General features: G+C 40.8%; 1 pseudogene; it reads left to right on the forward strand.

The window, feature by feature from the left end:
* Window positions 1-602: 602 nt before the first annotated feature.
* LOC123056162 (uncharacterized) lies at window positions 603-10187 on the forward strand (annotated as a pseudogene).
* The last annotated feature ends 677 nt before the right edge of the window (window positions 10188-10864 follow it).

Below are 10864 nucleotides of genomic sequence, written 5' to 3' on the forward strand. Positions count from 1 at the left end.
TTCCCTCTCGCACCCCCCCCCCCCCTTGCGGCACGCCAGAAACCACTCACACATCGGTGCCGCCGCCGAAGAAGAGTTTGGATATGAAGAAGACCCAACGCGTCCAAGTTCCGCCTCCAACCGCTCCAATAGTCTCCGAGGTGTCCACCATCTCTCTAGCACGGCATGCCGCACCGACGGAGGCAAACGAGCTTGAAATCCGATGGCGGCGGCGGCGGCGCTCGCGGAGGCGGCCGCGAAGAAGAAGATGAAGAAGGCCAATGCGGCGCCTTGTCCTACGCCGACACCTCGTGCTGCACCTCCGGCAGCCCCAACGACGACTACTCAAGCTAGAGCGGTGGCTGCAGCCGGCAACAAGAATCGCGGTCGCCAAGTGCTCGATGAAATGCCAACAAGAACAAGGTAATAATAAAAACCTCGCGTCGTGCCGGTATCCGATAGCGATTGTTGGTGATCGATAATGATTGCTGATAGTGTTTTCTTTGATATTGTAGTGCGGAGATGAACACGGCCGAATTCCTCGCATCGTTTGAGTCCTCGGCCGCCATTGGCCTTGATGAGCTCAACTGTGACTTGTTTTGGGATCATTCGGCCATGAAGACATGGAGGAGGAGGAGGAGGAGGAGGAGGTCGAAGAGGTGGTGGCCGAGGAGGATGAGGTTGTGGAGGTGACCAAAGCAAGCACCAAGGTCCCAAAGTGCCACAACCAAAACTATAACCAGAAGAAGGACATTGTGCTTTGCGACGTTTGGTGCGCCATCTCTATGGATGCAATGATCGGTGGCGGATCTACAGGGTGGACACCCTGGGAATTTTGGTCAACCCATATATATTACCATAGCCCATAAGAGAGAAACTAGGGGATGGGCCGGAAGAAAGAAAGAAAGCCCAGCAAACACAACATCGAGTCGTCGCACAACCGCGGTAGCCGCCAGGACAGCCGCTACAAACTGCCTCCCATCCCCGATTCCCCTCGCGACTGTTCTGCACTCCCGTTGATCTCGCCGGCGACTCTGCCCGCCCCGCCCCTTCTCGGCGCCATCGCGCCCAGCCGGCAGACCGCAGCCTCCCAGGCTGCACTCGGCAGTCGGCGCCCGGCTGCTGTCGTTGTGCAGCTGCAGCAGGCCAGCAGCTAGCCGCCCACCCCGATTTGAGGTACGTTCGATGAGATTTCTACCCCTTCCCCAGATTAAGTTTACTCATTACTTATTGCTCGTCGTGCTGCTACCTGCCAGTAGTGCTCACTACGAATTTAGGCTTGTTGTACACTTTTGTAAATTGTAATGTATTACTAATAAATTCTGTCCCGAAATGTTACTAGTTACTACTGAATTGTTTCAATCTGGGTCAAACAATTGATACAATGTTCCCATTTTTTTAGTTAATAAATGTCATTCTCAGATTGAAGACCAAACGTGGAAGAATGAACACATGCACATAGTCTTCTTTGAACTTTTCAAGGTATGCCGTCTTCTTTTATGCAAAATTGAGACTTATTTGATAAATTTTACTATGTTTTTAATACCATACTTATAAATTTCTATTGTGCTATTGGTAAATTAATTAGTACATTCGCATGTCATATTTGTCGTAAAAGAAATTTTAGGGTCGACCACCCTGTTTCAAAATCATAGATCCGCCACTGGCAACGATTGGAACGGATCAAAACAAGACCATGTTTTGGGAGAAGATTACCGACCACTACAACAAATCCGTGGACGTGTAATCAAGCCGTACCCAAGTTTCTCTTGGGCATCGTTGGGGCACCATTCATGACCAATGCAACCGATGGTCCGGTTGCATCGATCAAGTGAACCATGCTCCACCGAGTGGTGTGCAAGTGGCAGAGTATGGCCCCTACATCCAAGAGATATTCAAGCATCGGAACACCAAGTTCGGCCACAAGCCCTTCACTTTGCATCATTGTGACAAGGAGCTATGCAAGACCGAGAAGTGGATCCAAAGAATTGCGGAGACCACTCCAAAGAGGTTAAGGTTGAGCATATCCGTTGAGGAGGACGATGAGGTTGATGAAGATGCCAACAATAGACCAGAAGGAAACAAGATTGCAAAAGAAAGAAAGAAGAGAAATACATTTGGTGGCACTTACAAGAAAGACCTTGTGGCAATGATCTAGACCAAGAAGATGTTGGCGGCCGAACACAAAGAGGAGAAGATGGCGAGGTGGAATGAGCTCAAGGCGTTGGAGGGTGAGAAATGGAAGGCCAAGTCGGCGGCCGAAGAGAGAAAGTTGAAGGCGGAGGAGTGTATGCTTGCACTTGATCAGGAGGAGAGAATTCGTGATGCGGCCGAAGAACGAGTTATCATGTTCATGAATCCAAATACAATGGATGAAACCGCAAGAAAGTATTGGGAGCTCACTCGTGGAGAGATCTTGGAAGCCTCTCTTCGGAATGTTGGTGGTGGCAGAGGGGGTCATGTTGATGATGGTGGCCGAGGAGGTGGTGTTGATGGTGGGGGCTGAGGGAGTGGTAGAGGCGATGATCTTGGTGGTGGTGGCCGAGAGGATGGAGGTGTTGATGTTGGTGATGGTGGCCGCGAGGATGTCGGTGTTGATGGCGGTGGTGATGGTGATGGTGGCCGAGAGGATGTTCAAGTTGATTCCTTCGCCAAAGACACCGTTAATTTGAGTGGTGGTGGCCGAGGAGGTCGTGGTGCATGCCAAACGTTGGCTCGATCCACACATGCTATGTTTGTGCTGATTTTGGATCAAACATTGTGTTTGACGTGATGTCTTCTGGGTGAACTTCGCATGTTTTACTTTGAAAAATGGGATGATGAAACTTTATGTTATGACGGTTATGCTATGCATGTTTCAATTTGAATGGTTTTTAATATATGTATTGTGTAGTGTTGGCTACGAAATCGAGACTACTTTTACTCCACTAATTTTTAGGGGATCGGTTAGGTGCAGCAACCGTTAGTGGAGTGAAATTTTACTCCACTAACTTTACTCCGTCGTTTACTCCGTGAAGTTTTAGGATATCGGTTAGAGTTGCCCTAAATGGACTATAGAGTAAAAAAAATCCTACATTGCATGTGATTCAAACCTACAACCTTTCAAAGCTAGCAATTAGCTTCTGATCATTGGAGCACAATCTGATTTTTGTAATTAGAGACAGCCGACTGTCTATATTCACGTAGAATCAGGAGATCCCATGTAAGCACCTGATTGATTTCCTTCTACTGTTGGTCGATAGATTTTCTTATATTTACAATCGTATATCAAGTACCCGTTAGCTTTCTTGCCTTTGACATTAATTGCTTGGAAAGAACGTCTTTTGCTAAAAAAAAGGTATAATGTCATCCTGCACGGAAAGGTTAAATGTCAACGAAATTATTGTAGTCTTCTATATCTAAATAGCTAGCCCCCATTAACTATTTCTCTCGACATGCAAGTAATGCCACATCATCGGACAACATGCATGAGAAAAGACCCACCCCCATTACTATATGTCTCTCAACATGCAAGCATGCCACTTCATCATGACATGTTTAAAAAAAAGACCCATCTCAACATGCAAACATACCTGGGAATTTCCATTCTATTATTCTGTATATATTTAATAAACATTTTACAACTATATAGTAATCAAACATTATAAATTATATGTATTTTTAGGTTTAGCTTTTTATATTATTACTTCAAATATTCATGCTTCATACAACGAATCACATTGAAATATGTTGCAAAATATTCCCGCAACAGCGTGCGGGGTATCATCTAGTATATACAGTCGGATGCAACTTGGTACAGAATTCAGGTTGGGTTCAAATCACATGCAAGGTGAATTTTTTTTTTCTGTATATGCTATTACTTAAGATACGTTGATAGAAAAAACGGCCAGTTTGCAAAAAGGGCCCTGTAAAAAATAGTTAGTTACAAAACGGTCTAAGAAACACTGACGTACAACCATGTGGCCGGTTTTTCTCCTCTCAAATTGGTTTTGGAAATTGATCAAATAAATGTGTTTAGGGACAAAACCATCACTTTCCAAGTTGTTGGCCTAAAAGTGTGCAATCAGTTTGAGTTCATGGACTAGCGGTGCATTTCACTCGAGTTTCAAAACTTCGCCGAGTTCATTCTATCGAGGACTCGGTAAAGTTTATATCTGCCTAGTTTGGTTCGAAATTGGACTCGTCAACAATAAACAATTTGGCATACTTCATACTTTGCCTAGTTTCAACGAAAAATGACTCGATGAACAAAATAAACTCGGTAGAATCGTTTGCTGAGTTCTCAACAAAAAACACTCGGGAAAGTCCAAGTCCCACAACTTGGCATACTTCATACTTTGTCTAGTTCCAAAATTCAAGCCGCACACCCACCCCGCACATGGATACTAGACTCTTTCTAGTATATATAGAAACCTTCTTTGAAGAAGGCACGGTGAAGAGAACAAGGAGGCTGCGGATCAGGGAGTTGGCGCAAACCAGACCCCTGATGGGCATCCCTAGCTAGTTCCATTTCGTTTCTTTCCATCAAAGGAAATTATCACATGGCATTGGTTTCTCACTCACAACTTCTACAATATCTTCTTCAAGTTCCACTATTTTTAGCAAACATTTCAAGTCAGTCATGGTTTCTTTGAGGACATCAAACCAAAGACGAGCTCAATTGTTCTAGAGTTTGTTGTTTTTTATGTTTCTAATGTTCAAGCCACTCTATTTTCTTTAGAGTCCACAAGAATTACAAGAAGCAAGTATATGATTGCTGCAGTTTACAAGCAAATGGATGGGTAACATATCCATCCATCCATAGGTTGGTAGGCATGGATCCTCAAAGAAGGATAAACTAGATACATATAGACCATCAACTAGATCAAAACATTTGGTTTTATTGCATCTTTCAAAGACATAGCAACATGGCATGGCACACAATATTTCTCACCAACCTTATACATACATTCATTGGATGACATTCACATTTATCCACATGTCCAAAACAATGCTGCTACCAGTACGTTTGTGGCTCTGAAAATTACAACAATGACGTATAACGTGATAAAGCATCCTTGAAACAAGATGACGTGGTGCTTCAGCAACATATTGCTTCCACAACTCATCCAGAGAGCACTGACAAGATGGCTACTGGATGCTCAACCTCTATTGGGTTGACTCAAAACAACAACAAAAAAAGGGTACCAAAGCCAGCACTAGAGGTTTGTACCAAAAGACTCCCTCACTAACTGACACTATAGGTTTGAAAAATCCAGTGCAATAAAACTGCAGTATGACCAACTCCAGTGCTCAGTGATGCCGACCAAGCTTTGTCTTTGTCAGTTTGGTGATGAGGGCAAAAAGTTGCCACTGTGACTCGGCGCTCCATAGGAACCTCAATTGTTGTAGTAGAAGCATGGCCCAGTGCAGTGGATCCGTATGATGGTTGATGGGTTTGAGCTCAAATATCACACTTTTCTAATAGCTCATCGCTCCTTGAAGGATAAACACTAAAACTATTCCTTGCATTTGTCAATTTACCAGTCACACCACTACCTTCAAAAGCTCCCATTGCAGTGTAAAGCAGCCAATGCATCCAGGGAGGAGGCCGAGGAACTCAAATAGAGAATTGGTCCTTCCGCGAGGAGGAGAAGACGGTCAGTGAGATCACGTGAACCAGCCGACCAGTGATGTGTGTTCACAGAGAGCTTCGACTCACTGATCCAATTGTCAATGTCCTGCAGCACAAAGTAGAAGATTTACACCAGACTATTTGTACTCTAAAACTATTTGTATAAGGATTTTCTTTATTATTTTAGAACAAACTGCTGATGAGTGCTTATTTAACTACAAACTTGTCAAAACTTACTGTTGTTGTCAGTAATTCATGTACTAGATGATGATAACCTATACTGACCTCCATAATCGAATAATGAAATCCATGAACTAGGAATGTTTGCTGGGACCATCCAGGAATCTACATCAACACTCATCAGTATCACAATTAACACACAAGATATATACTAGTGTATCTTAGCTTAGGAAGCTAAAAGCATATGTATCCACTGGGGACATATAAAACTTTGTTAACAAGGATGTTCATTTTTCTATACACGACATAACAAGAATTCACTTCTATTGTCAGTTTTCATGAACCACACAAAACATGCACCTCACTTTTGCTATCAAGGCTATAAACTATGGCGACGATTCTTAGGTCAAAAATAATTCAATAATGATAGTAAAAGTAAGGGATAACTCTGGAGATAACCACAGGTCTAAAGTTACAGTGACAATTTTACTGCTAGAAATCATCGAAATGCTATCGCAGGCTTGAGAATTGCAATATTGATCCAACGCCAATTATTTCAATTCAGGCATAGCACAAGCCACCTTTTACCAAGTCATATATTTAGGAACGGAGGGAGTATAAGCTAAAAAAGAATCTGTTTGGCCTATTAGATGATAATAACCTCAGGGAATGGAGTCCTCACTGATCTAAAGATTGTGCAATGGATGTGTGGCCACCACCCTCCTCCACATCGACGACAGGATCCTCTAATTGAGATTTAGGGCAGGCCGGCCGGGCGGTTGCTTCACTCATCCTATGATCAGAATGAACCAGACCTCAGAAGAAACAATAACCAGAATGGTAAAATGAAATAACATGTTCTTTTTTCCACTCGGATTACACACTACAAAGTACCAACTAAAGAGTTCGGACACTCCCATGCACTCAGAATTCTGCCATAACAAGACAAATGTCCATAGACCAGAGCTCCACCGACAAAAGTCAGTGTAAACCTTGAGCCTATTGCTTCAACCTATCTAGAAGGGTAAGACCATCAATATAACACAAAAGCATTAGAAGATAACAGTTATATTTTGTGTTGGCGGTCTACCTTCACTCTCAAACTGGAGGAACAAGCAATGACTTTCCCCACTTGAAACTAATGCAGAAGATCGCATCTTGCAAAACACTAAACGGAAATGGAATGCCAGCTCCAAAGCATATATTGCGGCATAACTATTCCTCGGATCTCCTACAGGAAATCAGTATGCAGATCCCATGGCAAGAGCCCACATCGTTGATGCAAAATCTATAGAGATAGAGGGTAGGCATCAAAGGTCGGAAAATGCAATGAAGCCTGATGCTCAACATAAGAAGAATGCCTTGACTACAAAATGATCTGATGGGCAAACACGCGCACAGTGCAGATGAACCCCCAAAACTTTTGACCAACGAGGGAGTTAAACATCATTCACGCAACAAAATGTTTCAAAATGGCTATGGAATTACAACCAACAAATGTCACTCAAAGAATCCAAGTAAAGTTTCCTCTTTCATATAAAGTCAAAAACTTAATTATAAACAGAATAAATTGTCCCTATGACTAATAGTGCACCAATCCTACAATTTGACAGTGTTTGACCTTGCAACAAATCAAACTAAATGCTTGATGTGTTTGCTCCTCTACAGATTACATCAGTGCATGGAACTCAAAATCAAACATTCATGACTTGCAAATTCTTGTGTGTAATTCTTCTCTTTAACTGGTCATCTAATGGCAAAGTACATGTTTTAACAACACGAACAATAAAAGATTTGTGTATGCTCATTACGGTTCTGCTACCGTATCTATATAGCATGCTGGATGAACATGTAAACACCTACCAGGGCTCCTGTTAATTTCCTGGGTTGCAATGACTTATTCGTCCTTTGTCAACATATAATTGAGTCACGTAAATTTATTTCACTAGCAAACAATAAATACTACAATGACTATGCATAAGTGCAGTTTAGAGTACAATCCCAAAGTCTTTGAGAAAAGAATGGAGAGAGCAACATTTGAAGAACAAGAAGTTTGCAGTCTAGTTGTTTTGGATGATACAGGAGTGAGGTCTACAATCTACTTACATGAGACGACACACCGGATTTAATTTATCGTTACCACTGACACAAGACAAGTGCAGTCCTTGTAAAAACTGATCCGTGCATGACCAAAATAACAGCAAATGAATTATCTTGGAACCACAAATTGTCCATGGTGTGTTGTTGCACAATAATGAAGTTTACCGCCATCAATGGCCACGTGGGCACACAGAGAATGAGAGAGCAGAGGAGAGGAGCCATCAGCTTACTTATGATGTAGTCAAATAAGAACTGGCCCATTAAGCGAGAGACAGTAACTACTCTCGGGTTGAGAGTGTGCAGTGACGAGTTGGCCCATTGGAACGAAATTAAAACAAGAAAAAATAAAGAAAAAAGGAGCGTGTGCGGGGAAGGGGGATGAGATTCAATCCCGGGTCTATTGGGTAATTGTGCTAGAGTCGGATTATCGATGAAATGTATGGTGCATCCTACTTGAGGTGACACGCATGTTTTCCATTGCTCAGTTTTCTTTTTTCACCTTTTTTCCTCTGTTTTTCTATGTTTTAAAATACAAGTTTAACTCATTTTTGGAAAATGGGTTTTCTCCATTTCTTTCCTTGTTTTGCCTGGGTTTTTTCCTTTTCTTTCTTCTTTCTTCACTTTTATTCGGTTTTCTCTGTTTCTTTTCTTTTACCTTCTCTTTTGTTTTTGTTTTGACTTATTATACATTCTCTATTTATTTATTTTTCGTTTTTCCTTTTGTTTCTTTCATTTTTTTATCAGTTTTTTCATTCTCTTTTGCATTTGTTTCTTAGGTCTTATTTTTCATTTTTCTTTGATTTATTTTTTCTACATATTTTTTTAATACATGGTCAACATTTTTCCTACACATATGTAACATTTTTTGAAATTTTTGTATACATTTCTAACTTTTTTAAATGCTTGATTAATAGTTTTCAAGTGAAAAGATTAACATTAATTTAATACATGGTCAACATTTTTCTATACACATTTAACATTTTTCAGATACTTGATTAACATATTTCAAGCACCTATACAACATTTTTTTCAAATGCTTGATTAACATTTCTACATACATGATCAATGTTTTTTCATAATTTATTTAATACATGGTCAACATTTTCTTTCTATACACATTTAACATTTCCCAAATGCTTGATTAACATTTTTCAGATACTTGTTCAACATTTTTTTGAAATGCTTGATTAAAATTTTTATATACATGATTAAAAAATCCATCATTTTTTTAATAAGTGATCAACATTTTCTGTATACCCATTCAAAATTGTCCAAATTCTTGTTCAACATTGTCCAAACACTTGTTCAACAATTTTTAATACTTATTCAACATTTTCAAATAATTGTTCAATATATTTTAAATACTCGTTCAAAAAATTTCAAATACTTGTTCAACATCTTTCAAATGTTTTTGTAGAGTTTTTTTTGTATATAATATTTTAAAGTATAAAACAAATTACAAAAATAAAGCAGAAAACGAAAATAGAAAACTAAAAAACTAAAAAAGAAGAAAAACAGGTTGTGGCCTCCCACGCGCATGGGCCGGCCCTTCTCGCTCGCCCCTTCAGCGGGTTGGAAGTTGAACTGGCTTAATTGCCTCAAAAAAAAGTTGAACTGGCTTAAGGCGAGATATAGGGGCGCCCTCCTGATTAGCCCTTCTGGCGCCAGTTTATCAAACTGGCGCTCACACAGAACCCCCACTTGGGCTGGTCCAACAAACGCGTTCGCTCGTTCCTTGCTTCGCTCGATCGCAACCCAACTTCTTTTGCTCGGTCAGGCGTCGCAAAGTCAGCTGTTGATCGGTCTTGCCTACAAAAAATTGTTGATCGTTCAAAATTTGACCATTAACTTTTCGAAAAATAGATCTGCAAAATTTTTGTCAATTTCAAAACAGATCATGAATTTCAAAAATAAGACATAAATATTTTAAATTTTATCAAATTTTAAAAAAAGTTCATCAATTTGAAAATTCATTGAATTTTTAAAAAAGCCAAGATTTACAAAAAGTTCATTGATTTTGAAAAAAAAGTTCATCAAATTTGAAAAAACGTTTTGCGCTGCTTGCAGTTATTTTTGCTCTTTCTGTTATTTATGCAGAGTCCGAAACGATCTGCGAAGTGCGAGATGGATCATGTATGATGCCTTCACCACCTTCACCCGAATTGAGGTCGAGCCCCTGAACGCGGGCAGTCTTCTGAGCAAGCAGCTACGGAGGACGAAGCAGCAGCCAGCCTGGAGGCTCTGGCGCTATCTCCTCAGCGAGATATGGAAGATGACGGAGCGTGATTTCCTTTCAGCCAAGCCATCTAGCTAGTCTAGTCTCTAGTGTAGGGGCCTAGTGCGCAGGGTTGACCTCTGGTTACAGACAAACACTACTCCACACTAGTAGAATGCCCGTGCGTTGCCACGGGCTTTTAAAGCATTTTGCTGAAATTAGTATAAACATGTATAGAAAAGGTAAACCGTAACAATTGGGTAATAATTGAAATTCATTTCACGGTGCAATGTAAGTTGATTAAAAAGATAATTTAAGGGCATCTTCAACGCTGACCCGTAAACCGGACACCATATTCGTTCATGGATGCGGAACCAGTCCACAGACAATGATACGGGAGCCGACCATCCAACCATAACCAAAAATGCCCGTAACAATCTAACTTTAAACATGCTAAACAATGGTTAATTAAAAAAACACCTTCCGCCAACACAAAACTAACATGTTACATGCACCTTCGGCCAACCAATGCAATGCATTGCAAGCAGCTTCCGCCACACACTTGACCAAAAGCATTGCCTTTTGGAGAGAAAACATAGATTAACATCAGTGTTTTTGGCCGAAGGTGTTCTAATATTTCGCACAAACCATGTATTTAATAATAATTAGAGATTTATACTAAGTAAATCATATTTGGCTAGATAGCCGTGTCCCTTTCGCCAAATCAAGCTAGCTAGCTTGAAGTCTTCCGCCGAACATCATGCTAATCAGTTATT

This window comes from Triticum aestivum, chromosome 2D (genome assembly GCF_018294505.1).
Source record: "Triticum aestivum cultivar Chinese Spring chromosome 2D, IWGSC CS RefSeq v2.1, whole genome shotgun sequence".
In the NCBI taxonomy this organism is placed as follows: Eukaryota; Viridiplantae; Streptophyta; class Magnoliopsida; order Poales; family Poaceae; genus Triticum; species Triticum aestivum.